This window comes from Stenella coeruleoalba (genome assembly GCF_951394435.1).
Source record: "Stenella coeruleoalba genome assembly, chromosome: 2".
Classification (NCBI taxonomy): domain Eukaryota; kingdom Metazoa; phylum Chordata; class Mammalia; order Artiodactyla; family Delphinidae; genus Stenella; species Stenella coeruleoalba.
Window position 1 is genome coordinate 32371867 of NC_137147.1, and position 26156 is coordinate 32398022.

The 26156-nt window shown below is 39.1% G+C and overlaps 1 protein-coding gene across 2 annotated transcripts in view; it reads right to left on the bottom strand.

The window, feature by feature from the left end:
* Positions 1 to 26156, bottom strand: part of EXD2 (exonuclease 3'-5' domain containing 2) — a 94648-nt gene that overhangs the window by 49922 nt on the left and 18570 nt on the right. The window contains exon 1 of one of the 2 annotated variants that reach the window (XM_079913633.1): positions 10437 to 10462. The exons of the other annotated variant lie outside the window; for it this stretch is intronic. The gene's annotated coding sequence lies outside the window, so the exon portion shown is untranslated. Of the gene's footprint in view, positions 1 to 10436; positions 10463 to 26156 lie in introns of those variants that run through there. 2 annotated transcript variants of the gene reach the window in all.

Below are 26156 nucleotides of genomic sequence, written 5' to 3' on the forward strand. Positions count from 1 at the left end.
AAAATTAAGTTCACCTGTTTCTTTTTATACTTTTAATGTGGCTACTAGAAAGCTTTAAATGATTTATGGGGCTCACATTATATTTCTACTGGCTAGCACTGTGCTAGAGCACAACGTGCAAGTAAGGAAACAGAGAGGGATGATGCGAGAAGGAGTAGATACAGGTCAAGTTGTGAGGAGCCTTCTATTACCCTGAAAGATAAAACCTTATAGGTAATGGAGAGCCAATAACAGACTTATAAGGGAAGTGACAAGTTCAGGCTCCTATTTCAAAGAACACCATGGTGGCAGTGTGGGTGCTGGACTGCAGGCGGGCAAGGCGAGAGGCAAGGAGACCTGTTAGAAGACTCACAATAGCACGGCCAAGAGGGAAAGAAGATCCAAATCAGGGCAGAAGAAGGCAGAATGGAAAAGAATAGCTCTTAACAGAATGGCGGCATTGGAATCACCTGGATTAGTAAACAAGTCACAACTTTTACAACTTAAAATTTTGAAAGTTTGATGAATATAAAATCAATAGCTTTCCATACCCATTATAACGATATGAAGAAAATCCCATAGCAATATAAGCTGTTTTAAAACTATAAGCCACATGTTTTTTGTTTTATTTATTTAGTTAGTTAGTTAGTTGCTCCAGGTCTTACTTGCAGCACGCAGGGTCCTTAGTTGCAGCTCGAGCGCTTCTTAGTTGCAAACTCTTAGTTGCAGCATGCATGTGGGATCTAGTTCCCTGAACAGGAATCGAAACCAGGCCCCCTGCGTTGGGAGCACAGAGTCGTAACCACTGTGCCATGAGGGAAGTCCCACAAGCCACATGTATTTAAACAACAACCACATGTACACGAACAAACCTAGGTGTAAACTCAACAAGAAATGTTCAAGATCAATATGAAGAAAAACAGAAAGCTTTACTGAAGATATAGAAAAAGACTTGAAGAGCACAGATATATTATAGCAGCTGTCACTTACAGAGCACATATAATGTGCCAGGCTCTTTACATGCATACTCATGTATACGCATATATACATGACTCATTTAATCTTTCCAACAACTCTCTACAGAAGGTACGATAATTACCCTATTTTTCTTTAATAAACAAGAGATTGTTTTACTCAAATACTCAAAATAATGTAGTAAATTAAATGCAAACTTAATTTTTAAAAAAGTTTTAAAAAATGAACTGACAGCAGAAGCAAGAACTACAGCCTGTGGAACACAAACCACATCACAGAAAGATAGACAAGCTGAAAAGGCAGAGGGCTATGCACCAGATGAAGGAATAAGATAAAACCCCAGATAAACAACTAAATGAAGTGGAGATAGGCAACCCTCCAGAAAAAGAATTCAGAATAATGATAGTGAAGATGATCCAGGACCTCGGAAAAAGTATGGAGGCAAAGATCGAGAAGATGCAAGAAATGTTTAACAAAGACCTAGAAGAATTAAAGAACAAACACCTAGAAGAATTAAAGAACGAACAAACAGAGATGAACAATACAATAACTGAAATGAAAACTACACTAGAAGGAATCAATAGCAGAATAACTGAAGCAGAAGAACAGATAAGTGACCTGGAAGAGAGAATGGTGGAATTCACCGCCACAGAACAGAATAAAGAAAAAAGAATGAAAATAAATTAAGACAGCCTAAGGAACCTCTGGGACAACATCAAATGCAACAACATTCGCATTACAGGGGTCCCAGAAGGAGAAGAGAGAGAGACAGGACCTGAGAAAATATTTGAAGAGATTATAGTCAAAAAGTTCCCTAACTTGGGAAAAGAAATAGCCACCCAAGTCCAGGAAGTGCAGAGAGTCCCAGGCAGGATACACCCAAGGAGAAACATGCTGAGACACATAGTAATCAAATTGACAAAAATTAAACACAAAGAAAAATTATTGAAAGCAGCAAGGAAAAAACGACAAATAACATACAAGGGAACTCGCACAAGGTTAACAGCTGATTTCTCAGCAGACACTCTACAAGCCAGAAGGGAGTGGCATGATATATTTAAAGTGATGAAAGGGAAGAACCTACAACCAAGATTACTCTACCCAGCAAGGGATCTCATTCAGATTCGACAGAGAAATCAAAAGCTTTACAGACAAGCAAAATCTAAGAGAATTCAACACCACAAAACCAGCACTACAACAAATGCTAAAGGAACTTCTCTAAGTGGGAAACACAACAGAAGAAAAGGACCTAAAAAACAAACCCATAACAATTAAGAAAATGGTCATAGGAACATACATATCAATAATTACCTTAAACGTGAATGGATTAAGTGCTCCAACCAAAAGACACAGGCTTGCTGAATGGATACAAAAACAAGACCCATATATATGTTGTCTACAAGAGACCCACTTCAGACCTAGAGACACATACACACTGAAAGTGAGGGGATGGGAAAAGATATTACATGCAAATGAAATCAAAAGAAAGCTGGAGTAGCAATACTCATATCAGATAAAATAGACTTTAAAATAAAGAATGTTAAAAGAGACAAGGAAGGACACTATATAATGATCAAGGGATCAATCCAAGAAGAAGATATAACAATTAAAAATCTATATGCACCCAACATAGGAGCACCTCAATACATAAGGCAACTGCTAACAGCTCTAAAAGAGGAAATTGACAGTAACACAATAATAGTGGGGGACTTTAACACCTCACTTACACCAATGGACAGATCATCCAAACAGAAAATTAATAAGGAAACACAAGCTTTAAATGACACAATAGACCAGATAGATTTAATTGATAGTTATAGCACAGTCCACCCAAAAAGAGAGGATTACACTTTCTTCTCAAGTGTGCACGGAACATTCTCCAGGACAGATCACATCTTGGGTCACAAATCAAGCCTCAGTAAATTTAACAAAATTGAAATCATATCAAGCATCTTTTCTGACCACAACACTATGAGATTAGAAATCAATTACAGGGGAAAAATCCGTAAAAAACACAACACATGGAGGCTAAACAATACGTTACTAAATAACCAAGAGATCACTGAAGAAATCAAAGAGGAAATCAAAAAATACCTAGAGACAAATGACAATGAAAACACGATGATCCACAACCTATGGGATGCAGCAAAAGCAGTTCTAAGAGAGAAGTTTATATCAATACAAGCCTACCTCAAGAAACAAGAAATATCTAAAATAAACAATCTAACCTTACACCTAAAGGAACTAGAGAAAGAAGAACAAACAAAACCCAAAGTTAGCAGAAGGAAAGAAATCATAAAGATCAGAGCAGAAATAAATGAAATAGAAACAAAGAAAACAATAGCAAAGATCAATAAAACTAAAAGCTGGTTCTCTGAGAAGATAAACAAAATTGATAAACCATTAGCCAGACTCATCAAGAAAAAGAGGGAGAGGACTCAAATCAAGAAAATTAGAAATGAAAAAGGAGAAGTTACAACAGACACCGCAGAAATACAAAGCATCCTAAGAGACTACTACAAGCAACTCTATGCCAATAAAATGGACAACCTGGAAGAAATGGACAAATTCTTAGAAAGGTATAACCTTCCAAGACTGAACCAGGAAGGAATACAAAATATGAACAGACCAATCACAAGTCATGAAATTGAAACTGTGATTTAAAATCTTCCAACAAACAAAAGTTCAGGACCAGATGGCTTCACAGGTGAATTCTATCAAACATTTAGAGAAGAGCTAACACCCATCCTTCTCAAACTATTCCAAAAAATTGCAGAGGAAGGAACACTCCCAAACTCATTCTATGAGGCCACCATCACCCTGATACCAAAACCAGACAAAGATAGTAGAGAAAAAGACAATTACAGACCAATATCACTGATTAATATATATGCAAAAATCCTCAACAAAATACTACCAAACTGAATCCAACAACACATTAAAAGGATCATACACCATGATCAAGTGGGATTTATCCCAGGGATGCAAGGATTCTTCAATACACGCAAATCAATCCACGTGATACAGCATATTAACAAACTGAAGAAGAAAAACCATATGATCATCTCAATAGATGCAGAAAAAGCTTTTGACAAAATTCAACACAACTTATGATAAAAACTCTCCAGAAAGTGGGCATACAGGGAATCTACCTCAACATAATAAAGGCCATATACGACAAACCCACAGCAAACATCATTCTCAATGGTGAAAAACTGAAAGCATTTCCTCTAAGATCAGGAACAAGACAAGGATGTCCACTCTCACCACTATTATTCAACATAGTTTTGGAAGTCCTAGGCCTGGCAATCAGAGAAGAAAACGAAATAAAAGGAATACAAATTGGAAAAGAAGAAGTAAATCTGTCACTGTTGGCAGATGACATGATACTATACACAGAGAATCCTAAAGATGCCACCAGAAAACTACTAGAGGTAATCAATGAATCTGGTAAAGTTGCAGGATACAAAATTAATGCACAGAAATCTCTTGCATTCCTATACACTAATGATGAAAAATCTAAAAGAGAAATTAAGGAAACATTCCCATTTAGCATTGTAACAAAAAGAATAAAATACCTAGGAATAAATCTACCTAGGGAGACAAAAGACCTGTATGCAGAAAACTATAAGACACTGATGAAAGAAATTAAAGATGATACCAACAGATGGAGAGAGATACCATGTTCTTGGATTGGAAGAATCAATATTGGGAAAATGACTATACTACCCAAAGCAATCTACAGATTCAATGCAATCCTTATCAAATTACCAACGGCATTTTTACAGAACTAGAACAAGAAATCTTAAAATTTTTATTTATTTATTTATTTTGTGGTATGCGGGCCTCTCACTGTTGTGGCCTCTCCCATTGCAGAGCACAGGCTCCGGACGTGCAGGCTCAGCGGCCATGGCTCACGGGCCCAGCCACTCTGCGGCATGTGGGATCTTCCCAGACCGGGGCACAAACCCATATCCCCTGCATCAGCAGGTGGACTCCCAACCACTGCGCCACCAGGGAAGCCAAAAAATCTTAAAATTTGTATGGAGAAACAAAAGACCCCAAATAGCCAAAGCAGTCTTGAGGGAAAAAAACAGAGCTGGAGGAATCAGACTCCCTGACTTCAGACTATACTACAAAGCCACAGTAATCAAGACAATATGGTACTGGCACAAAAAGAGAAATACAGATCAATGGAACAGGATAGAAGGCCCAGATGAAAACCCACACACCTATGGTCAACGAATCTATGACAAAGGAAGCAAGAATATACACTGGAGAAAAGACAGTCTCTTCAATAAGGGGTGCTGGGAAAACTGGACAGCACATGTAAAAGAATGAAATTAGAACACTCCCTAACACCGTACACAAAAATAAACTCAAAATGGGTTAGAGACCTAAATGTTAGATGGGACACTATAAAACTCTTAGAGGAAAACATAGGAAGAACACTCTTTGACATAAATCCCAGCAAGATCTTTTCTGATCCCCCTCCTAGAGTAATGGAAATAAAAACAAAAAAACAAAGAAACAAAAAAATGAATTGACCATCAAAAAAGTGAAAAAACCCATGGGATGGGAGAAAATATTTGCTAGTCATAGATCTCATAAGGGCATGTATCTGGACTATATAAAAAACTCTTATGGGACTTCTCTGTTGGCGCAATGGTTAAGAATCTGTCAACGCAGGGACACGAGTTCAATCCCTGGTCCAGAAAGATTCCACATGCCATGCCATGGGACAACTAAGCCCATGTGCCACAACTACTGAGCCTGCGCTCTAGAGCTCACATGCCGCTACTACTGAGCCCACGTGCTGCAACTACTGAGCTACATGCTGCAACTATTGAAGCCTATACGCCTAGAGCCCATGCTCTGCAACAAGAGAAGCCACCGCAATGAGAAGCCCGCGCACCACAACAGAGAGTAGCCCTTGCTCACTGCAACTAGAGAAAGCCCATGGGCAGCAAAGAAGAGCCAACACAGACCCCCCAAATTTTTTTAATAAAATAAATTTTAAAAACTCATAACTCAATAATAAAAAGACAAAGAAACCAATTTAAAACAGGCAAGAATCTGAATAGACATTTCTTCAAAGAAGATATACAAATGGCCAATAAGCACATGAAAAGATGCTCAACATCATTAGGTATTAGGGAAATGCAAATCAAAAGCACAATGAGATACTACTTCACACCCATGAGGATGGCTCTAATTAAAAAGACAGCTAATAAGTACTGGCAATAATATGGAGAAATTAGAACTCTCATACATTGCTGATGTTGACAGAAAATAGTACAGCTGCTTTGGAAAATAATCTGGGAGTTCCTCAAATGATTAAACATAGAGTTGCCATGTGACCTAGCAATTCCACTCCTAAGTATATATCCAAGAGGAATGAAAGCACATGTCCACCCAATAGTTCATAGCAGCATTATTCATAATAGCCAAAAAATGGAAACAAACCAAATGTCCATCAGCTCATGAATGGATAAATAAAATACAGCATATCCATAATGTTATGGGTTGAATTGTGTTCCCCCAAAAGATATGCTAAAAGTCCTCACCCCCATTACCTACAAATGTGACTTTATTTGGAAAAGGCCTTTGCATACCTAATTAAGTTAAAATGAGGTCCTGCTGGAGTAGAGTGGGCCCTTAATTCAATATAACTGGTGTCCTACATGAAGGGGAGAAGAGACGCAGAGACAGACTTGCACAGAGAGAATTACGATGTGAAGATAGACACTCTGGGATGAAGGCCATGTGAAGAAAACAGAGGCAGAAGTTGTAGTTACACAGTTGCAGCCAAGGAATGCCAAAGAATGCCAAGGATTGCTGGCAACCACCAGAAGCTAGAAAGAGGCAAGAAAGGATCCTCCCCTAGAGCCCTCAGAGAGAGCACAGTCCTGCTGACCCCTTGATTTTGGACTTTATAGCCTCCAGGGCTGTGAGAGAATACATTTGTTATTTTAAGCCACCCAGTTTGCGTTACTTCAATACCATATCCCTAGGAAACAAATACACCATATGATACAATTTTATTCACCAATAAAAAGGAATGAGTACTGACACATGCTACAACATGGGTGAACCTTGAAAATATTATGCTAAGTGAAAGAAGCCAATCACAAAATACCACAAATTGTATGATTCCATTTATACAAAATATTTAGATCTATAAAGGCAGAAAGATTAGTGGCTCTTCTAGGGCTAGGGTGTTGGGGAATGGGAAGGGGAGTGACTGCTAATAGGTATGGGATTCTTTGGGGGATGATAAAAATGTTCTAAAATTAGGTTGTAGTGGCTGCATAATTGTGAATATACTAAAAATCATTGAATTGTACACTTTAAACAACAAATTATGTGAATTACATCTCAATAAAGCCACTTTAAAAAAAAACTACTTGAGGACTTCCCTGGTGGCGCAGTGGTTAAGAATCCACCTGCCAGTGCAGGGGACACGGGTTTGATCCCTGGTCCAGGAAGATCCCATGTGCCGCGGAGCAATTAAGCCCATGCATCACAACTACTGAGCCTGCACTCTAGAGCCTGTGAGCCACAACTACTGAGCCCGTGTGCCACAACTACCGAGCCTGCGTGCCATAACTACTGAAGTCCCCGTGCCTAGAGCCCGTGCTCCACAACAAGAGAAGCCACCGCAATGAGAAGCCCATGCACCGCAACGAAGAGTAGCCCCTGCTCGCCACAACTAGAGAAAGCCCACACACGGCAATAAAGACCCAATGCAGCCAAAACAAAACAATACAAAAACAAAAACAAAAACAAAAACACTACTTGACAAGCTGATTCTAAAATTAATCTGGAAAATAAATTGTAAGACTACCACCAAAACACTAATTAAATAATGAGTATGTGAGCTGATAAAGTATATGACGTCTAATAAAATAACAATAAAAATAATCATGAGGACTATTTATACTACCAGATATCAAAGTATAATATATATTTGATATAGAATGTTATGGTATTGGTCCAGCAAAATAGAAAAGTAGGACATAGAACAGAAGAGAGTCCAGAAACAGACACCAGAAACAGACACTATGTGGGTGAGAAATTAGTACATGATAAATGCGTCATTTTAGATTAGTGGGTCAAGAATGGACTGACATTCAGAGTGACATTGCTTGGAAAGAGTAAGGCACACACCATTTTCTCTCTCTCTCTCTCTCTCTCTCTCTCACACACACACACACACACACACACATACACACACTCAAACACACACACACACAGGAATTAGAGAAAAACTCTACCATATAACAACTTACAGGAGAAAACATACTCATAAGAGAAAACTCTGCTTCAAGGTAGAACAGGGTTTTTCAACCTCAGCACTACTGACATTTTAGGCCAGAAAAATTCTTTGTTATAGGGGCTTTTCTGTGCATTGTAGGATGTTTAACATCATCCCTGGCTTCTACCCACTAGATGACAACCAAAAAATGTCTCGTGACATTGCCAAGTTGCTCCTAGAAAGCAAAATAGCTCCCATTTGAGAACCACTGGGATAAGGAATGAAAGCCACAAAATACAAAATACACATAGTAAAAGACTGATACATTTAAACATAAAATTTACAACTTTTGTTCTACAAAGATGCTCTATGGTTAAAAGGTAAGTAACAACTTTAAAATGCAGTATGTTGGGAATAAATATTTCAAACATATATGAATGATAAAAGATTAATATCCTGAATATATAAAACAATACTATAAAAAAACACTACCATATATAAAAGATAACCCAATAGAAATGAGACATTTCTCAAAAGAGGTAATACAAACAGCCAACAATCATGAAGAGATGCTCAATCTCACCAATGACTAGGGAAATACAAATTAAAACACCAAATTAGAGTCATTTTCCACCCATCAGGTTGGCAAAAGTAAAAAAGATTGATAGCATCAAATGTTTAAAAGAGCTGGGGAAATAGGTATGATTATACACTGTTGGGCAGTTTGGCATTAAACATCCACACTCTCCTACCCACTAATTCCACCTGCAGGTTTCTATCCTTGACAAACGCTCACACAAGCACACAGACGCAGGTGTAAGGATATTCTCTGCGACACTGTGCCTAATGGTGAAAAACTGTAAGCAACCTATGGTATCTCACATACAATGGGATCTTAACACACTCTGAAATTTACAGAGCAGGTAGAACGAATACGCTAGATGTCTACATATTGACAAAGAAAAAGTTGCAAGACCCATTTTTAAGCATAAAAAGTCTAGTTGTTGAATTGGTACAATATGCCAGATTTGTAAAAGTTTAACACAAAACCTTCCATATTTATATGTACAAACACATATCAATAAATGTAAAGACAAAGAAATAGAAAAAACACCCCAAACTGATAACAGTTTTTACCTGGGGTCAAGAGATTAAAGAAGAAAAGATGGAGATGTAAAGAGATAGGTCAAAGAGGATCTATTTTAAATTTTTGATATGATTGTATGCATGGACTACAACCAAAATAAATACAGAATAAATATATTTTTTAAAACAAACTCAACTTGACCAAAATTTATAATTCCTTCCCCCTCTTAAACCTCTTTTCTCTCGTACCTCGTAACTTCGATATTAACAAAACCTTTCAGTACTGTTCCTTCTACCCTTGCAATGAAACTAAAAAAATACGGTATAGTGTTTTCAAGGAATGGGTATCTAAGAGAGTTTGCGTCCATTAATACATTAAAAGGTTATAAAGGTTTGGGTTTCGTTTATACTTAAACGAGCAGATATCAATTTTGTAATAAATAATCATTAACGTTCTGGTTCTGATCTATTCCAGGGATGCGAAAAGGGAAGGAGGTGGCTCCCAGCAAGGCCCGGAGCAGCGGGTGTGGTCTCGGAGGAAAGAGGTGGTAACAATGGGGGCGGGGGACGAATGGAGGGGACCAAACTGTTAACTGTGGACGCGTGCAACACGCAGCGCCCAAGCAGTTGCCAGGTGCTGCGAGCGGTGCCTCCGTTTTAGCTAACTGGGTCAAGAAGCCACGAAGGCGAGGGGCGGGTGGTGGTGGGATGAACTGGGAGACCGGGATTGACATATATGCGCTAATATGTATAAAATGGATAACATAAGAACCTGCTGAATAAAAAATAAATTAAATTAAATTAAAAAAAAGAAACCACGAAGGTTTGGTATGTACTCCTATAGAGAGCAAAAGGGGGTCCGAGGAGGCGCCCAGGGAAGGGCGTGGGAGGCCGCGGACCGAGGTGACAGCCCTCGGAGCGCACCTGGGTGCTGAACCGCCCCCGCCACGGGCGAGCGGGGCGGGGAGAGGGGCAGGGCCAAGTCGCTTGGGGAAAACGAGGTCCCCGCAAGCAGTCGCCCCCGCACACGGTGACATCGCCAGCTTCCTGAGCCCTCTCCTCAATCCGCGCTGGAAACCCCCTCCGCCACTCGCACAAGTCTGGAGAAGAGCCTCGCCCGCCCCTGATCCTCGCTTACCTGCGGCCCTGGACCCCACCGGGAACACCTGCGGCGCCTCACATTGAAGACCTGGAACCTCTGTGGCCACCTGCGCGCACCCACCCGGATCCACTAGGACCGAAACCACTTCCGGTCCTGTGACGGGCTGAAGGGACAGCCCCAGTCAGGGTATACAAATGGACGACGCCATCTTGTACGGAAGCAGTTGGGGGCAGGTGGTGCCTCCCGAGTTTCTCCACTGCTGAACAAAAGATTTGTTAAAATTGGAAAACCTTAACATCTTTTCAGATAAGTGGTGTTTTTGTTTTTGTTTCCAGGTGATATTTTTGTTTGTTTTGGTTTTAAAGAAAGAAGCCTCTGGAACCCTTACAAATGCAATCTGGGACATCTAACTGTCCTTACTAATTAGCTCCAGTAGTGTTTCTCCACTGCATAGATATTCTTAACTGTTAAATGATGAAGGTAAATAGAAGAGACACTTGTTTAAATAATGTATTCCTCATTAGCAGCACATTTTATACTATAGCCATTATAATAATTTATGCCATCTTTTATAACAATAACCACAATACCTTCCATTTATATTTAAAAACTTTCATTCACCCAGTCTATCAGCAACTGTTATTTGTGAGGCAGCTAATGTGTGCTATGTGCTGTTGCTTTGTCACAGAATGTGTAAAATAGGAGAAATGAGACGTGCATAAACAATATAAGGGATAATAATAGCTGCCATTTGATGACTGTGATCACAGTGTGCTAGGAACTTTGCAAAATGTTTTACATATTTTGTCTCATTTAATATTCATAACCTCATGAGACAGTAGTATTATCAGTACCTCATCACCAACCCATCTGAAGAATGTCCACGAGCTGATCACTCACACCCACAACCCCTTTCCCACACCCTGTCTTTAAAAACCTTTCCCTGAAAGCCATCAGGAAGTTCAGATCTTTTGAGCCCTAGCTGCCTGGACCCTTGCTTGGTGTCTTGCAATAAATGCTGCACTTTCCTACACCACAATCCAGTGTCAGTAGATTGGCTTTACTATGCGCAGGTGAGCGGACCCAAGTATGGTTGGGTAACAAATGTAGTGATTACTCTCAGTGGAGTAGTGACTCTGGAAGAGAACATGGGGAGGTTCTTGAAGTGCTAATAATGTTCTGTTTCTTAATCTGAGTGCTGGTTTACATGTGTGTTCAGGTTGCATATTTATGTTGGTTTTCTGAATGCATACATACATCAATAAAAAGTGATGGTTTTTTCGGGGGGGTTTCTTTTGTTTTTTTTTTTTTAATGAAAATAAAGGAGTGAAAAGTTTATAAGCCCAAAGAAGAAAGAGAACAGGAGAGGCGATAATAGCAGTCAAACAAATATCAGTATAATTTTAGAGGATAGAAATTAGATTAGAATGGAAGGACATATCATTTGAGGGATCCCATAATAAACTGTCTACATCCATAAGCAATCACCCTACATTTAAGGCCCAGTCAACAAGCCCCATCTATGCATAAATAATTTCCAGTCAACTTTTTAGTACTTCACTCTGTCTTAGTCCCTTTGGACTGTAATAACAAAATACCATTGACTGGGTAGCTTATAAACAACAGAAATTTATTTCTCACAGTCCATGATCTACGTGCTGACAGATTTATTGTCTGGTGAGTGCCTACTTCCTGGTTTATAGACAGCTGTCTTTTCACTGTGTCCTCACTTAACCAAGGGTAGGGAGCTCTCTTGGGCTTTCTTTTTTATTTTTTTACACACCACACAGCATGTCGGATCTGAGTTCCCCAACCAGGGATTGAACCTGCATCCCCTGCGTTGGAAGGATGCAGTCTTGATCACTGGGAAGTCCTCTTGGGCCCCTTTTATAAGGCACTAATCCCAATCATGAGGGCTCCACCCTCATGACCTAATCACTTCTCAAAGGCCTCTGCCTCCTGATACCATTATGTTGGGAGTTAGTTTTCAACATATGAATTTTGAAGGGACACAAAACATTCAGCCTATAGCACTCTTAAATATGAAAAGACATCCAAGACTCACCAGTGATTGCAGGATTGTCTCCAACACTATTAATTAACATTTACTAAGGAACATGTATAAACTCTACACCCAGTATTTTAAGCACACACATACTTTAAAAACAAAGATTTAAGAAAATTAATTTTAATTTAGGCCATTGAGCAACTTTCTACATACTGAAAAAAAAATGCTATCATACGGATCTCATTTTCTGACCACATTACAATTAAGTTGGAAATCAATAATAAAATGATTGTTTTTAAAACTCCATATATTTGGAGAATTTGGGGTTTTTTTTGCAGTACACGGGCCTCCCACTGTTGTGGCCTCTCCTGTTGCGGAGCACAGGCTCCAGACGTGCAGGCTTAGCGGCCATGGCTCACAGGCCCAGCCGCTCCACGGCATGTGGGATCTTCCTGGACCGGGGCACAAACCCGTGTCCCCTGCATCGGCAGGCGGACTCTCAACCACTGCGCCACCAGGGAAGCCCCTGGAGAATTTTTTTTTAAAAATCTTAGTAATTTAAAGCTCAGAAAAGAAATCCCAATGGAAATTTATAATATTAGATTTGAGAAGTAATAATAAATACTATACATATATGAAAATTTATAGGATTCATGTAAATTGATAACGTTATATGCTTTTTACACTAGAAAATAAGAAAGACTAAAAATTACATAAGTGATCAGGTAATACATTAGAAAAAACAAAAGAATACATCCAAAATACTAGAAGGAAGAAGATAACAAAAATCAGAGAATAAATTAATAAAATAGAAAAAGATGTTATTCATATGGCCAACAAAACTAAGGTTAGATCTTTGAAAACACTAATGAAAAAAGTTCTGTGAGATTGATCCAGATAGAAGAGAAATAACAACAAATAAATAATACTAGGATTAGAAGGGGGAACATAACAAAATACAGCAGAGATATAAGAAATTAGAAAATGTAATGAATGACTTTATGCCAACAATTTATTAGACAAGAGAATGAAAAGACAAAACACAGACTTGGAGGAAATATCTGCAAAACACATATCTAATAAAGGACTGTTATACAGAATACAGAGAGAACTTTTGAAACTCAACAACCCAATTAAAAAGTGAGCAAAAGATCTGAATAGACATTTCAAAGAAGTTATATGATATCCAAAATAAGCATGTGAAAAGATGTTCAACATTATATGTTATTAGGGAATTGTAAACTAAAACAATAATGGGATACCAGTATTTCATTGATTCTGTAAATTCTGTTAGAATGGCTAAAATCCAAACACTACAATGCCAAGTGCTGACAAGGATATGGAGCAACGGAAACTCTCATTCATTGCTGGCTGGAACGCAAAATGGTACAGCCACTTCTGAAGATACTTTGTCAGTTCCTTAACAAAGCTAAACATAGTTTTGCCATACAATCCAGCAATCATGCTCCTAGGTATTTACACAAATGAGTTGAAAACTTAATCCACACAAAAACTTGCACACAAATGTTTATAGCAGCTTTAGTCATAAATTGAAAGCAACCAAGACGTTCTTCAATAGGTGAATAGATAACAAAACTGTATTACATTCATACAATGGGATATTATTCAGTGATAAAAAGAAATTAGCTATCAACCCATAAGAAGACGTGGAGGAACCTTAAATGCATATTGCTAAGTGAAAGAAGCCAGTCTGAGAAGGGTACATACTGTGTGATTCCAACTACATGATATTCTGGAAAAGGCAAAACTATGATGACAGTAAAAAGATCAGTGGTTGCCAGAGGTTCCTGGGGAGGAAGAGAGGGGTGTATAGGTGGAGCACAGAGGGATTTTAGGCCAGTGAATCTATTCTGTATGATACTGTCATGGTGGATACATGACATTATGCATGTATTAAAACCCATAGAACTGTGCAGCACAAGGAGAAAATCCTAAACTATGGACTTTAGTTAGTAATAATGTATCAATATTGGTTCATCAATTGTAACAAACATACCACACCAGTGGAAGATGTTAATAGAAACTGTGCCTGTGTGACAAGGCGGGGGGAGTTGGGGAGAAGGCATATGGGAACTCGTGCTTTATGTTAGAATTTTCTCTGAACCTAAATCTGCTCTAGTAATAAAGTCAATTAACTACAAAAAAAAAAAAAAAAGAGAGAGAGAGATCATGCTGTGAACTGCTTGATTTATCTAAAAATGGTTTATTCATTTATTTATTGATTCCAAGGACAACTTAATGCCAAGCATTAGGACATCACGTACAGAAAGTTTAAGAGGAACTGTGGCAGAAGTGCTAGTGGGCTACCCAATATCCATTCTCCTCTCTACTTAGTAACAGAAGTCAGGGTATTAAATGCACTAACAAATGCATTTTTCTGTCTCCATTGTGAATAATTATGGTGGCCATGTGACTACGTTCTGGCCAATGAGGTATAAACAAGTTTTTGCATTGGACTTTGGGTAAAGTTACTAAAAAGGGGGCGTTTTTTGGTGGGTTTTTTTTTTTTTTTTTTTGCCTTTTTGTCATTACCCTTCTACTTCTTTCTTGCTGAGACTAGGACCTGATGGCTGGCACTCCACAGCCCTCTGCCACTGCAGTGGCACCTTGAAGATGGAAGCCAGGTACCTAGAAAGGTGGAGTGGAAAGGAGGAAGAAGCCTGGACCCCTGATTCCCTCTATAGTCTGTACTAACCCTGAACTGCCTACCTCTGGACTTCTTTTACATGAGAAAATAAATTAATTTTTTTAAGCCATGCAGTCAAGTCTTTGTTACTAGCAATAGAACCCAATCCCTAAGTGATACAGGACATGAAAGATACTAATAATGAATGCATGCCACCCAGGTTAACTTAAACCTGCTGAATACAGTGCCCAGTAGATGTACAATAAAGGTGGATACCCTGGGCTTCCCTGGTGGCGCAGTGGTTGAGAATCTATCTGCCTGCCGATGCAGGGGACACGGGTTCGTGCCGCGGTCCGGGAAGATCCCACATGCCACGGAGCGGCTAGGCCCGTGAGCCATGGCCACTGAGCCTGCGCGTCCGGAGCCTGTGCTCCGCAACTGGAGAGGCCACAACAGTGAGAGGCCCGTGTACCGAAAAAAAAAAAAAAAAAGTGGATACCCTTTACTGGATTTGTTCAGTGTCTTGAAGATAAAGGTCAAAACTTTGAGGAACCACTAAATAGGCTCTTTCTGAATATCCTATTTCCTTCCATTGAAATTCTATTGCTCCTTTCTGCCTGCTGGTCACATCTATAAACTTTTGTAATATTATTAGGTACTATACAGATTATAAAAATATGTAGCTGTGCACTCAAGAAGCTTACAAGCTAGTTGGAACCACAAAAAGACTATTTGTCAGCAAGTGAGAAAAGGTATCCTTTTTTGGTGGTTTAGAGAATCAGAACTTTTTTTTTCTCTTAAGGAGCTGGAATGAGACTACCTCTTGGGAAAGATGCCTGAATTCATTTAGAAGAAATTCATGAAGCCTCCTTAGAGTGAGGGTGAGACACATACATCCCCCAGTGAGACAAGTTCATCTAACAATAGGGGTTGAAAGACTGAAAGGCTGAATCTTCCTGGGAGAAAGATACCTCGGAGGAGACACTTTGGGAGAGAAAGAGTGTTTAAAGTGTTCTGGGATGTGAGTTTAAGTTCTTTATGCGGGGTCATGGGGGGGTGCGTGTTATGCAACTTCATCTTCTCTCCCTCCTAGGTAGGTTTCCCTTAAGTCTATATTGTTCTCTAGTGCTTTTGTTCCAGTAGATTCTTTGGAGGAATTTGAATAGGTGTTGAATTTTGCATCCAGGTTTGCAAGAGGAAAGGACAAAGGTTATTTTGGGTTTTCTGGAGCTGGGGGAAAAGTGTAGACTCTGGCCTCTAGATCACAGAGAAAAGAGCACAGAAAGAGAACTCCAGTTAAAGGTGACGGACTGAGCCACATATAAGTCCACTTCCTCCTGAAATTCCTCTTAAAAAATGGGAAAACACAAAGCTTCAAGGTAAAAAGATATAGAAAAAGATGAAGGCCACCCAAATGAGAAAAAACAGAAGCTATTTACTCAGAACTTGCTGTGGCAGGGAGTCAGCCATCACTTCTGTTTGGCAAAGACTCAAAGGCAGGCAGAGAAATGGGAAATCTTTATAGTGAAAACAAGGGAAGGCTTTAGATATTCTCTGAATGGAGTTCATTGTCATGGGGAAGCTAGGGATACGCTAAATGGAAGCCAGGCTTCTTCTGTGATTGTTTTGGCTTTCTCTGTTTGGTCCTGTGTTGGAAGTGGGGGCAAGATATAAGGAAGCTGACTCACTGACACTTCTGGGCTGACTGCCCCAGAGGCTGGTTGCCTGCCGTGGAGATTAGGGGTCAGTGTTCTATTGTCATACGTGGTATGGCTATTTGTCCATTTGTATAGTCAGTCTCTCACGGAACAGGACATAAAATCACTAACATTTTGGAAGCTGGAAAGCAGAAGGATGGTGGGAACTGACTTAGCAGACTCATCATCTGTCAAAGGACAGGCTAAGAGCAAGCCTGCTTTGTCCCAGAGAACCACCAAAAGACTCTAGAATTGGCAGCACCAGGTACCTCAAGAAGCAGGTAAAAGTTGGGACTAAAAGCACAATAATTGGTTAAAAGTCTACTTCGGAAGCAGACCACCAGCTCCTCCCTAGCTCCCAAGTCACTCCCCTATGGGCCCCTGCAGAAGGTTTAGGATTGATTTCCTGGAGAGGGTAGAGGTTACCCTCTACCTCTTATCTAGTTAAGGATAGGGGTGCCATGCTAGTAATATGAGAATTCAGTGAAAATCACTTCTTTCGAGACTCCTGCATTACTCTCTCACATCAGCAACCAATATTAGAAACCAAGTGTTGAAGAAAAATTTTCAGATAATTTTGATATGAGCATGTATCAAAATTTCATTATCATCTTGCAATAAGGAAGAAGCTCTGTAGTAGGATATGGGAGAAAGTGTGAAATACTTTTAAATGAACCAAAAGATTACTGGGAAATTGGAAACTATGCATTGTTTTAAATATACTCTTGCCACTTATCAGATTCTATGGGATTTATGCCTTTTACTGACTTTGAACTGTTTTACAAAACTGAAGAGATATAAGCTAATTTGTAAAAAAAAAAAAACTAATAGTAATGCAAAAAATTATTGTCTTTATATTTGCAAATAAATTCTGTTAGGTGAAGCTTCTATTGACGTCCCTGCCCCCGACACCCTCCAATAAGCAAGCTTTGCATCTATTAAGAAAATTGGTTTCAACATTTCCCATGGGCTTAGATACTTGTCTGGTCTTTGGATGTTCCTTTGAACTGACTGCAACATCTTTTCCCATTCCCTCATTAATTAATGAGTTAAATTAAATCTTTGACACATTCATTTCATATCTGCACCTATCATGATTTTTTTAAAACTATTATCCTTTAAGAAGTTAAATTCAAAGATTTACTTTTGGTAGGGATATCTGAGAGGAAGAGATTGGTTAGAAAATCATTTTAGAGTAGATACAAAAAAGAAAAGTATATTTGGTAAAACTCACTATACTCTTAACTGAAGGGTGAGTGGGTGCATAACTGGTTTCTCAGAAGTTATAATCCCATTAGTTGTGAGCATTTAATCAGTAATTCTAATTTCTTCCTGGAAAGAGGCTGTAAATTACATTATGCAAAAATTGCATCTTGGCCCTAGTTTGGACTTTTTTCTTTTACAGATGATGATTCCCAAATCTCCAGTCCAAAGCTGTGTCTCTAAATACTTATTATACCAATGCTACTCAAAATACTGGGCTGAAATGAGCAAATGACCTTGCTATGGAATGTAAATCAGCATTCTGCTTCCTTCACTGAAAAATCTTCCAACAAAAATGTGAAGGGAACTTAACATTGTGCTTGCTGACATAGGTAGTTTATACTTTGGCACAAGCTTTTATCTTGTTGAGGATTGATAAAAACAGACTGCACATAATGGTGGTATGTACCAAAAATGGAATATCATTCAGCCTTAGAAAGGAATTAAATTATAATACATGCTTCAACATGGATGAACCTTGAATACATCATGCTAAGTGAATAATCCTAACACAAAAGGACAAATAATGTATGATTTCACTTATACGAAGTAGCTAGAACAGTCAGATTCATGGTGGTGGCCAGGGGCTGGGTGAAGGAGGGATGAGGAGTCATTGTTTAATGGTACAGAGTTTCAGTTTAGGATGATGAAAAAGTTCTGGAGATAGATAGTGATGACAATCGCAAAGCAATATGAATGTAATATAACTAATGCCATAGAACTATATACTTAAAAATGGTTAAAATGGTCAATTTTAAGATATTTTATACATTTATTTACCTGCCACAATTTAAAACATGATTAAAATGATAAATTTTGTGTATTTTGCCACAATTTTTAAAAATTGCATGCTAGCTAATCCAGAGACTACACTTTGAATTATGCTATATTAGACTCCAGGTTTCTCCAACTAAATTTATCAATCGCAACAGATTTTTTCACTCACTACAAGCTACCTCCTCTCTACTCCCCACTCCACATATATTCTACCTCTTTCTCCACTATTCATTTGGTTACTAATACTGGAAACCTGTGAAATATTCTAGGCTCCTTCCTCTCCCTCATCTTTTTGTATGTAATCTAATAATGGTTGTCTAACTATGCTGATTGTAAAGAAATTGTTCCTCAGCTTCACACCCTCCGACCTCTGCTCTCTCTTTTGGTGCTGGGCTAGGTCTCTGCAATTCACATATTTCCTTTGCCAGCCTAGCTCTCCGTTAGGTTCTGCCAATAGTGGGAGATCAGAGACAGAAATAAGGGAGAAAGGACTTGCTCCTTCCTGTTCACTTCCTTTTTCTATCATTGTCACCCAGGCAACAGTTCTTCATGCCAGCAGCAGCGGTTGGTTCCAGCTTTGGACTTCTTTCCATATTCCCAGAAGGAGGCTTATCACATTCCTCAGAGATACCAGTACCAGCCAGCCAGCCAACCTCCTCAGCGGTCTGAGTCCTGACAGACCTCGGGACTCAGGTCCCTCCTCTGAGCCACTGAGGTACCAGTATAAGGTCAGTACAAGGCAGCATGTTCTCCTCAGGGTCTGGATTCCACCTCTAACACCCTTCCTTCAAGTGCTTGGTCCCAATAACCCCAACCTTGACCTTTTATTTCTCCATCTACTGCTTGCAGTTACTACTTTCTCTGTTTCACTTTCCCTTTTCAATTCTCCAACACCTGTGATAGCTCTAATAACTCTTTGTGTTAATTTCCTCAGATAACTGCTGCAGTTTCTGTTTCTTTATTGAATCCTAATACAGAAAATAGTCTAAGAGTGGTTCTAAGAAACAGACTTTCAGATATAGGATTTCGGGTTGATTTGGTCATATCCTTAAATTCAAACTCAATGTTGAGCAACTCATCAACGGGAAATGAGACGTAATGACATCATTTTATCACCTTTAGTCATTTGTGTTGAAGTGCCCACTAACGCAAATGCTTTGGAGCCATATTTGACTGATGGTAATGGTGACTATACCAACTGTAGGCTGGGAGTGACTTTATTTGCACGCACTGAAGAACTCACATAAAGAAATGAAAAGTTCAAGTCATTAAACATTCAGTTCAAGGCACGACAAAAGCTTCTACGGCAGCCCTAAAAGAACCCCTTAGTTTTTGCACCTGAAGGCTAAATCAAACATAAAATTTAATTGTGCAGGTTTCAGAATTACAACAGAAGTTGATTTCATAGCCTTGCCAAAACTCTAGTGAAAGATGGAGCATTGTTTGGGAAGGGTATGACACTGAAACTTGGAATGGGGACATTAGGAACACAAACAAAGTTAAGATTCTAGAATGCCCAAATCTCTCCAGTAGAAACAGCCCTTCATCCCTTGCTTAAAAGTCCTGTAACTATATCATCTGCAGGATGTCTATGTTCCCCAAGTTTCACTCCAACCACTCATTGTTAGCTGTAGATCAGGGTTTCTCAATGGCTGTGGATAATTCTTTGTTGTGAGATGTCCTGTGCATTGTAAGATATTTAGCAGCATTCTTGACCTCTATCCACTAGATCCAGTAGCAGCTTCCCCAGCCTGAGTTGTGACAACCAAAAATATTTCCAGACATTTCCAAAGGTACCCTTAGAGGAAAAAATCATCCCCAGCTGAGGACCACTGCTCTAGATCCATAACCAGGGTCAGATCGCAACATTTTCCACGGTCTGACTGGGAAGAAATGACTTGTACTTAATGTTGCAATACTTTGCTGATTTATATTTGAAGAAACTTGGAGAATATGTGGAAGAATGGATTCTTCCTTTCCAAGAAGGAAATAAATAAAGAAGACAGAATGTAATATTAGATTCGGTTGAACAGTTGATGTAGGCACTCATCACAATTCTAAATTTACTGTGTTATCTGTGCAGCTGGAAATGACTCTAACAGTTGGTTGACTGAAACTGCATTTTAGTAGTGGCCTATATTCAATAAAGTTGAAATGCAAAACCTTCCTGGCATACTTAGAATGAATCCAAAGGCTTAAGGAGATAGAAATGTTGGAGTGGATCTATCATGTATGAATTGCCACCCCCTCACTCTCTCATCTGAGAAATCCCAGAGGACACTCCCTTCTCTAAAGCACTGAGAAATACATTAGTGAATGGGCACCAGTATCCTTGTAAACTATTTGGTGACTGTTTTCTGTAGACAGGTTTCACGAAGGGAGAAGTTATAGTTGAGATGGGTTCCCTGATTGCAGTGGAGATGCTGGGATCTTGAAGTAGCAGAGGTCAAAGACTGTGAGTGAAGAGTCAATGTATGGACTTCCTTCCAAAGAGTACAGCAAGGAACGAGGAGGAAAAAAGAGTCACTTTACAGTGTTGAAACTTGACAAACGCTACCTCAGCCAGGTTATCAAGGCAGTAAGTCATGCTGACAGTACATACTTGCCTAAATAAACTAGGACTGCCATAACAAGACAGCTTGGACTGGATGGTTTAAAGAACAGAAATCTATTTTCTCACAGTTCTGAAGGCTGTGCCAGCCAATTCTGTTTCTGCTGAGACTTCTTTTCCTGACTTGTATATGGCTACCTTCTCACTGTGTCCTCACATGATGGAGAGAGAGAGCCCTCTGGTATCTCTTCTTATAAGGGCACTAATCCTATTGGATCAGGGCCCCTCCATTATTACTTCTTTTAACCTTATTACCTCCTATAGGCCCTATCTCCAAAAACAGTCAAATTGGGGCTTAGGGCTTCGACATATGAATTTGGGGCGAGGGGACAGGGGATGACACAATTCAGTCCATATAATACCCTTGATATAATGTGATGAAAATGCACTTTACCTCTGTGGCCTTTCTCCCAAAAACACATAACCCCAGTCTAATCATGAGATAAACATCAAACAAATCCCAGTTGAGTGACGTTCTACAGAATACTTGACCAGTACTCTTCGAAACTGCCAAGGTCATCAAAAACAATGAAAAGTCTGAGAAACTGTCACAACCAAGAGGAACATAAGAAGACATGTCAACTGAATGTAAAGTGGATCCCCTGATGAGATCCTGGAACACAAAGGTAATCTGATGTATGGATTTTAATAATAATGTAATGATATTGGTTCATTAATTATGACAAATATACTGTACTAAGATAAGATGTTAATAATAGAGGAAATTGGGTATGGGGTGTATAGGAGCTCTTTAATCTACCTTCACAAGTTTTCTGTAATCTGAAATGTTACTGGAGTTCCACTTATGGTATGTCCTAGTAAGCTCCTGTACTGGACTAGACATGGACTCTAGGCAAAATACACCACAAGCCAACTCTCTGAAGGCACTGGGAGTGAAAAAAGAAGCAGATAGATTCTGACAGGAGGTCAATCAACACCTACAAGATAGCAATAGCATGGGATGAATTTTCTATGTTTTATAATAGTCTTTAACCTGAAGGCAGGCTTCATCCAGAGTTACTTAGAGTGCTAAAACACTGATAGAAAATTCATAGTCTTTCTGAAAAACCAGAGGAGAGAGTTGGAGGGACCCACAGCTGCTGGACAGTGAGAGGAGAATCCAAGAAAGGAGTGAACTAGACAGAGGGAGCCACATAATTTGTGTTTAAACACTGTTCAACTTCTGGTAAACCGCTGAATTGCATATTTTCAGGGCAGACTGCAAGCAGCCCAACCAAAGATAAAACAACTGAACTGAAATTTGTGCTGCAGCCCAAAAACAGTTTGCAGTTTGAATCATCCCTAATGGCATGTTAAAACAAACAACCACCACAACAAAACTGACACTCTTTAAAAAAAAATAACTATCAGACATCTAATAGAGACTAGATAGAATTTAGTCTCCACAACAATTCAAAATTACTTGACATATGAGGAAATAAGATGATGTATTACATCTTCTCAAGAGAAAAGACAATCAACAGAGAGGGATACCAACATGATACAGTTGCTGCAATTAGCAAAGTTTTTTTTTTTTTTTTGCGGTACACGGGCCTCTCACTGTTGTGGCCTCTCCCATTGCGGAGCACAGGCTCCGGACGCACAGGCTCAGCGGCCATGGCTCATGGGCGTAGCCTCTCCGCAGCATGTGGGATCTTCCCGGACCGGGGCATGAACCCGTGTCCCCTGCACCGGCAGGTGGACTCTCAACCACTGCGCCACCAGGGAAGCCCTAGCAAAGATTTTAAGCCAGATATTATAGCCATTTTAAATGATAAAAAGGAAAAATGTCCATAATGTACAGAAGGATAGGACATCTCAGAAGACAAATTGAAATGATAGAAAAGAACCAAATGGAAATTTCAGAACTAAAAAAAAAAATCTAAAATAAAAAATTCACTGTAATGCTGTGGAGCAACTAAGCCCGTGTGCCACAGCTACTGAGCCTGTGCTCTAGAACCCGCGAGCCACAACTCCTGAAGCCCGCACACCTAGAGCCCATGCTCTGGAACAAGAGAAGCCACTGTAATGAGAAGCCCGTGCACCATAAAGAAGAGTAGCCCCTGCTCACTGCAACTAGAGAAAGCCCATGCACAGCAACAAAGACCTAACACAGCCAAAAATAAATAAATAAATTTATATTAAAAAAAAATTCACTGGATAAAAGTAACAACAGAGTAGAGTTGACCAAAGAGTCAGTTTAACTTGAAGACAGGTTAATAGGAATGATCCAATATGAAAAACAGAAATGAAAAATCATTGGAAAGAAAATGAACAGAGCTTCAGAGGTCACAGAAAACATTAAAAAAATCTAATGTATATTAAACTGGAGTCTCAGAAGGAGAGGAGAGAGAGAAAAAGAGACAGAAAACAATATTTGAAGGTACAATGATCAAATGATCAAAAATTTCCCAAATTTGTGGATGGACATACATTTACAGGCCCAAAGATTTCAGTAAATCCCAAGCTGTGTAAATTCAAAGAAAACCATGCGTAGGCATAGTATATTCAAACTGCTGAAAACCAGAAAAAGAGCATGTCCTGAAAACAGCAAGAGAAAAATGACTCATTACATACAAGAGAATGATGAATCAAAAAACTACTAATTTTCACCAGAAACAATGGAGGACAGAAGACAGTGGACTGACATTTTTTAAGTGCTAAAAGAAGACACTGACAACCCATAATTCTATACCTAGGGAGAACATCCTTCAGAATGAAGGCAAAATAAAAACTTTAAGATTAAAAAAAAAGTTTTAAGAATCTATCACCAGCAAGACTGTACTACAAGAAATACTAAAGGAAGATCTTTGGACTAAAAAGAAATGGTACCTGGCATAAAATCAGCTCTTTAGGAGGAATGAGGGGCATCAGAAATGGTATATATCTGGGTAAATAGACAAGAGATTTTTTCCCACTCATAATTAAAAAACAAAAACAAAATCGTATGACTGTTTAAAGCAAAAATTGTCTTGTTGGGTTTATAACATTTGTAGCTGTAATACATAAGATAACTATAGCATAAAAGATGGGGAATAGAAAATTGATCTGTAGACTTGTAAGTCTTCTACATTCTATGTAAAGTGGTAAAATATTAACTAAGTAGACTGGGAAAAGTTAAGGATGTAGGGCTTCCCTGGTGGCGCAGTGGTTAAGAATCTGCCTGCCAATGCAGGGAACACGGGTTCGAGCCCTGGTCCAGGAAGTTCCCACATGCCGTGGAGCAACGAAGCCCGTGCACCACAACTACTGAGCCTGCATTCTAGAGTCCGTGAGCCACAACTACTGAGCCAGCATGCCACAACTACTGAAGCCCGCGTGCCTAGAGCCTGTGCTCCGCAACAAGAGAAGCCACCACAATGAGAAGCCCATGCACTGCAACGAAGCGTAGTCCCCGCTCGCCGCAGCTAGGGAAAGCCCACACACAGCAATGAAGACCCAACACAGTCAAAACTAAAAATAAATAAAAATTAATTAATTAATTATTTTTTAAAAAAAAGTTAAGGATGTAAAGAGAAATACCTAGAACAGGGACTTCCCTGGTGGTGCAGTGTTAAGACTGGCGGAGTTAAGTCTCCACGCTCCCAAGGCAGGGGGCCTGGGTTTGATCCCTGCTCAGGTAACCAGATCCCACATGCATGCTGCAACTAAGAGTTTGCATACCACAACTAAGGAGCCTGTCTGCCACAACTAAGACACGGCACAACAAAATAAATATTTAAAAAATAAATAAATAAAAATTAAAAATTTCTAAAAAAAAGAAATACCTAGAACAACTTTTTAAAAAATATGTTTATTTTATTCATTTATTTATTTGGCTGTGCCAGGTCTTAGTTGTGGCATGCGGGATCTTTTAGTTAAGGCATGTGGAATCTAGTTCCCTGACCAGGGATCGAACCTGGGCCCCCTGCATTGGGAGCACGGAGTCTTACCCACTGGACCACCAGGGAAGTTCCTAGAACAACTAACTATTAAAAATGTAATGTAAAAAAAAAAAAAAAAAAAAAAAAAAAAAAAAAAATGTAATGTAAAGAGGTATAGCTAAAAAGTCAATAGATAAATTAAAATTAAATTTTAAAATATTTAAATAGTTGAAAAGAAGACAAAAAGGAAAAAAAGAGGCACAAAAAATCAGAGGAGACAAATAGAAAACAAATGATAAAATAGAAGGCCAAAATCCAAACATGTTAATAATTACATTAAATGTCAATGTATTAAACACTTCAACTGACAGGCAGAATTGCTTCATAAAAAGGCAAACTACACTATTTACTACCTATAAAATATACACTTAAAAATATAAAGACAGATAGTTTGAAAGTAAATAGATAGAAAAAGACATGCAAACAGTAAGTGTACGAAAGTGGAGTGGCTGTATTAATATCAGATAAAACCGATTTTAAGATAAAAAGTACTACAGGAGATAAAAGGGGGCATTTTGTAATAACAAAAGGTCAATATATTGGAAGTCATAACAATTATAAATGTGTATATGCCTAATAACAGAGCTTCCAAATATATGAAACAAAAATTAACAGAATTAAAAGGGAGGGGACTTCCCTGGTGGCGCAGTGGTTAAGAATCCACCTGCCAACGCGGTGGATATGGGTTTGATCCCTGGTCCGGGAAGATCCCACATGCCGCAGAGCAACTAACCCATGTGCCACAAGTACTGAGTCTGCACTCTAGAGCCCGCGAGCCACAACTACTGAGCCCTTGTGCCACAACTACTGAAGCCCTCGCGCGTAGAGGC